This window comes from Notamacropus eugenii, chromosome 3 (assembly GCF_028372415.1).
Source record: "Notamacropus eugenii isolate mMacEug1 chromosome 3, mMacEug1.pri_v2, whole genome shotgun sequence".
NCBI lineage: Eukaryota > Metazoa > Chordata > Mammalia > Diprotodontia > Macropodidae > Notamacropus > Notamacropus eugenii.
The window spans coordinates 429,688,190-429,694,457 of record NC_092874.1 but is presented as its reverse complement, the minus strand read 5'-3'; the positions used below and the strand labels follow the sequence as shown (position 1 = coordinate 429,694,457).

At 42.9% G+C, this 6,268-nt stretch overlaps 1 long non-coding RNA gene across 1 annotated transcript; it reads left to right on the top strand.

Annotated features, from left to right (window-relative positions):
- The first annotated feature begins 1,378 nt into the window (after window positions 1-1,378).
- LOC140497438 (uncharacterized) lies at window positions 1,379-6,268 on the top strand. The gene is made up of 3 exons (XR_011964687.1): window positions 1,379-1,965; window positions 4,153-4,319; window positions 4,795-6,268. It is a non-coding gene; the product is annotated as an uncharacterized lncRNA (long non-coding RNA).

The following is a 6,268-nucleotide window of genomic DNA, read 5'->3' as shown; positions in this document are numbered from 1 at the left end:
CCTCTGTCTAGAAAACATCCTGACACTCCCCCACCCCCACACACACACATTTTACAGATGAAAGATACCAAGACTCAGAGAAATTCTTTGCTCGCAGGCACGCAGGGATTGAGATATCGAGCTTGGAATTGCACCCCAGCCCTCTGCTCCCAAGGTAGTGTTTGCTACTATACCATTCATTCAGTCCATAAGATGAAGAAGAGGTAGGGTGGTGCTGCTAGGTCCAGGGTCTGCACCCGGTGTGAAGTTGGGTCAATCACTTACTCCCTCTGGGTCTCAACCTCCTCCTCTTTAAACATGAGCAGATAGGTCTAGAGGATCCCCGGGGTCTTTTCTACCTCTAATTAATTCTGTTAAACTCTATTCCCTGGAAAATACTGGGATCCTGCCTCACCTTTGGAGAAGAATGCTATGTAGTAAATCATGTGGCATTGTCCCTGGAATGCTGCCTCTGGGTTGAGAATTGCGACACAGTCTGTTCTCCATCTCCCTGTGACTCCTTTGAGAAACCCAAGGTGGGGACAGGAGCGCCTTCCCTGCTAAGATCTCCTAGTTCGGTCACAGCAGGACGATGACTGGGTGACTGTAGATCTTGCCAGGTGGCAGCTATGGCCTTGTGATGTTATCAGTTGAGTCTGACTCTCCTTCTGCCAAGGAAAATGTGGGAGAAAATGAGCCAGCAACATGTCCCCTTGGAACAGCCTTGGATCAATGACTTTGCTGGGCAGTGGGGGAGAAAATGGCAGGGCTACAGGAGCAAAGGAGGATATCGCTATGTTAACACCACCACCCCATTAGCTGCCCACCCCAAGGCACCCAGTCCTATTACTGAAACTAGAACATCCATTCAACCAACATGTACTCAGAGCAAGACACCATGGTGAGTGCTAAGGGAGAATTAGCCTTAGTCATCTCCCTAACTACATCATAAACGACTTGAGGACAGATACAGGGTTGGCCTAGAGCACAGCTTCTTCAACTTTTTCTACTCCCGACCCCTTTTCATGTTTTGGCAGCACTGCCTAGGTGAAATGACATGTGCGGTGCAAAGTGCAGGTGCCTTGTGTTCAGAACCAAGGCTGCAGAGAAGCTACGTGATGCAAGACAGGCAAGCGCTGCCAGAAACACCTCGAATTCATTACACGTTTGATTTTTAATTAATTTTTGGTCATTGACCATTTAGAAACCTTTTACTGTTGCCAAATTTTATACATGCCACATTTTAAGAAGCACTGACCTAGAGGACATCCAAGGGCCCTGCCAATTCAAAATCCATGTTCCTAGGAAAACCATGTATTTCTTTTTATTCACTCTTACGGGCTCAGGACAAAGTCTCTAGCAGCATTTACCCTGAGGCATAAATAGCTAGTTCCCAAGTCTACATTTTAACCGGGGCAGCTAGATGGCACAGTGAATGGCTCACTGGACCTGCAGTCAGGAAGACCTGAGTTCAAATATGGCCTCAGACACTTCTCAGCTGTGTGACCCTGGTCAAGTCACTTGACCCTATTTGCCTCAGTTTCCTCATCTGTAAAATGATATTGAGAAGGAAATGGCAAGCTACTTTTCATATTTTACCAGTATTCTCAGTACTGGAGTAATTTTCCAAGGTCTACTCTTCTTTGGCAGGTCTTTTTAGAATAGGAAGCTAGAGTTTATGAGACCTTTTACACCTTCTTTCACTTCATCCAAGAGGAAAGGTCTTTGGGGTACAAAGAAACTTGAATGTGTTACAGTAGAAAGAATGCAACAGTAGACCAGAAGTCCAGCTGAGCCTCCAGACTTGTTCTCCTGCCTGCCTTCTAGTCATTGGACTTAAAGTCTTTCCCCCTCATGGCATACTTGGGAGCTGATTATAACCCTGACTCACTTTTATCAAGCATGGGAGAAGGCATGGATGGGTGCACCAGAGGAGGGCATGTCTCCATCAATGAAATCATTGCTTCACTGAAGTTCAAAACACAGGTATGCATCACTTAAGGTCTGAATTATTGTACTATCAATAACAATGATATTTATTTATAACAATAATATGATAGATAATATATTATTTAAATAATAGTGATAAGTAATTATTGATTATCGTATTAACAATCATAATAATAAAGAGTTGTCTTAGGGTTGACTTCAGAGTAACAACTTCCAGCTGGGTTCCAATCCTTCCTCTGATTCGTACTGGCTGGAGGACTCAGAGTCTATCACTTAATCTTTTGGTGTCTCTGACAACTCTCCAAGACTGGAAAGGGCATAGTATTTGAGGCTCTGGATTGGTAGAGAGGGTCTCCTCACCAGCAGTGTCCTCCACCAGCAAAATCACAGGTCTAGACCCCATCCCCTCCCAAAAAGGATGTCTTTTTATAGTTAAAGTTTACAAAGCCCTTTTCCCACAGCAATCCTATGAGGGAGGTATTACAAGGAGGAGTGTACTGGAGCCAACTCTGGCCTGCTCCACAGAGCTGATTGTTAAGTTTTCAGTACAAGTGTTTTCATTTCAAAAATTGGCAAATGCCCTGGAGAACCAGTTGTTAAACATTTACAGACATATTCCTAATTATAAATATTAATATGCCCATTCTACAGATGAGAAAAATGAGGGTCAGAGAGACATCATTCGCCCAAAGTCATGGGATGGGATTGGTAAACTCGAACCTTTGTCTTTCTGACTCCAAGTACTGTACCCTTGTATGCATCCATCTTGATCTTTTCTCTGGGACCTCAAACACTTTGACCTGCAGTTTCTTTCTCTGTAAAATGAGTGGATAGAAGGCCTTGAAGACTACTTTCAGCTTTGTGACCTTTAAGGTCTAATGGTCTATGTGGTGTCAGCCAATGGGGATTATGGTTGTGGGTGACTGGAGGTGGGGGACTCTGGGGATGGAAGAGTATATGTATATGTATGTTTATGTGTATAGGTACATGTACGTGTATATGTGTATGTGTATATTTATGTGTACTATCCAACATTGTCAATGTATTGGCTACTTTGGATGAATTGCTTCTTTTTCTTTCTTTTTTAATCTATTTTATTAGGGATAGCTCACAGGGTAAAGCAGGAAAATGAATTTGATGCAAAAAAAAGAGACAATTGTTGTTTGGTTATTCTGGGAGGTTTTGTTTGTTTTTCAAAGAACAAACTGTCCCAACAAAGCTTCTGGATTAAACACTCCCAGGAGGCTGATCCTCTTCAGCCTCTTTGTTTGCACTCTAAAGCTCTTTGCAACCTGGCCCCTTTCTACTTTTCCAATCTTCTTATCTTCTATCCTCTTTCCTGCACTCTCAGATCTAACCATGCTGCAGGTCTATTTGCTATACCTCCAACATGGCTCTTCATTTCCCAGCTCCAGAATGTTCTCCTTCCTTACCTTAACTTTTCAGAGTCCCTGACTTTCATTAAGACTTCCATCACTATCCACCTTTCCTTGTCCTCCCCCTCCCCACCCCTCATTCAAACCTCTCATTTGCCAGTGCCTTCTCCTCTGAGGCTCACATCCACTTGGAATGTATCTTGTATGTACTAATTCACATGCATGTTTTTTTCCCACATTAGAATGTAAGTTCTTTGAGGACTGATTTTGTTTTGTTTTGTTTTGTTTCTTTTGCACAATGCCTGGCTCCTAGTAAGTGCTTAATAAATACTCATTGATTAATGACTCCAGGACCGAGAAGTTTAATGTTTCTTCTATATAATAGAACTCTATAAGTCTTCTCTTTCTCAGTACAAAAATCCCCAATTCTTTCATCTCCTCATATGAGATTCTCTAGATTACCTTTCCTGGCCTTTAGCTTCCTAAAATGGGATGCTGACAATGAAACACCACTCTAGCACCTTGAGTTCATAGGTGAAGGATGTGGAAGTATTTAGCTGGAGAAGATCAGACTTGGGGGGTGCAGGGGTAGGGAGGATTATTAATATTTATCAACAAGAATAGATATCAAATATGATAGCTATCAAATAATAGATATCAAAAATAATAGATAATCAAAAAGTTACTTTTAAGAATTTGGGAGGAGCCAAGATGGCGGAGTAGAAAGATACACATATGCTAGCTCCAAAACCCACAGCCCATAAAATACCTGTAAAGAAGAACTCCCAACAAATTTGGGAGCAGTAGAAGCCACAGAACAACAGAGTGGAGGAGATTTCTGTTCCAGAGAGCCCTGAAAATAGACACCAAAGGTCCATCGTGTACCGGACCCGGAGCAGAGCCCAGCCCTGCCTGGGCCATGACCGTGCAGCACCTAGAGGAGCAGATCCCAGCAGGCTTCAGGGACAGAATCTCCAGTGGCCATGCAGGTCCCTTCACCCACAGGTGCCGAAGGTTGGTGAGAGGGTCTCTTTGGCTGGTCGAGAGGGGAGTGGGGTGTCCCCATAACTCAGGCCCCCTCAGGAGGCAGCAGTGGAGGCAGCAATGGAGGCAGCAGGGGACAAGGGCTCCCAAAGCAGGCAGGAGCTTGGATCCATTGTTGAAGGTCTCCGCATAAACCCCCTGAGGGAACAGAGCCTGAGAGGTGGCCCTGCCCCCACCTGAGCACCTGAACTTAATCTCACACTGAATAGCAGCCCTGCCCCCCCCCCCCCCCCCCCCCCCCCCGCCAAAAGCCCTGAGGCTAGGAAGCAGCATTTGAATCTCAGATCCCAAGAGCTGGCTGGGCAGATCTGGAGGTGAGGTGGGTGTGAAGAGGAAGCTCAGAAGTCAAGTCACTGGCTGGAAAAATGCCCAGAAAAGGGAAAAAAAAATAAGACCATAGAAGGCTATTTTCTTGGTGAACAGGTATCTCCCCCTTTCTTTTCAGATGAAGAAGAACAGTGCTTACCATCAAGGAAAGACACAGAAGTCAAGGCTTCTATATCCCAAACATCCAGAATAAATATTCCATGGGCTCAGGCCATGGAAGAGCTCAAAAAGGATTTTGAAAATCAAGTTAGAGAGGTAGAGGAAAAACTGGGAAGAGAAATGAGAGAGATGCAAGAAAAGCATCAAAAGCAGGTCAACACCTTGCTAAAGGAGACCCAAAAAAATGCTGAAGAAAATAACACCTTGAAAAATAGGTTAACTCAATTGGCAAAAGAGGGTCAAAAAGCCAATGAGGAGAAGAATGATTTCAAAAGCAGAATTAGCCAAATGGAAAAGGAGGTTCAAAAGCTCACTGAAGAAAATAGTTCTTTCAAAATTAGAATGGAACAGATGGAGGCCAATGACTTTTTGAGAAACCAAGAAATCACAAAACAAAACCAAAAGAATGAAAAAATGGAAGATAATGTGAAATATCTCATTGGAAAAACAACTGACCTGGAAAATAGACCCAGGAGAGACAATTTAAAAATTATGAGACTACCTGAAAGCCATGATCAAAAAAAGAGCCTAGACATCATCTTTCATGAAATTATCAAGGAAAATTGCCCTAAGATTCTAGAACCAGAGGGCAAAATAAGTATTCAAGGAATCCACTGATCACTGCCTGAAAGAGACCCAAAAAGAGAAACTCCTAGGAACACTGTGGCCAAATTCCAGAGTTCCCTGGTCAAGGAGAAAATATTTCAAGCAGCTAGAAAGAACAATTCAAGTATTGTGGATATACAATCAGGATAACACAAGATGTAGCAGCTTCTACATTAAGGGATTGAAGGGCGTGGAATAGGATATTCCAGAAGTCAAAGGAACTAGGACTAAAACCAAGAATCACCTACCCAGCAAAACTGAGTATAATACTTCAGGGGAAAAAATGGTCTTTCAATGAAATTGGGGACTTTCAAGCATTCTTGATGAAAAGACCAGAGCTGTAAAGAAAATTTGACTTTCAAATACAAGAATGAAGAGAAGCATGAAAAGGTAAACAGCAAAGAGAAGTCATAAGGAACTTACTAAAGTTGAACTGTTTACATTCCTACATGGAAAGAAAATATTTGTAACTCTTGAAACTTTTCAGCATCTGGGTAGTGGGTAGGATTTTACACACACACACACACACACACACACACACACACACAGATGCACGCACGCACGCACACACATACAGAGACAGAGAGCACAGAGTGAATGGGATAGGATGGGATCATATCTTAAAAAAATGAAATTAAGGGGTGAGAGAGAAATATATCAGGAGGAGAAAGGGAGAAATGGAATGGGGCAAATTATCTCTCATAAAAGAGGCAAGCAAAAGGCTTTTTAGTGGAGGGGAAAAGAGGGGAGGTGAGAGAAAAACATGAAGTTTACTCTCATCACATTCCACTAAAGGAAGGAATAAAATGCACACTCATTTTGGTATG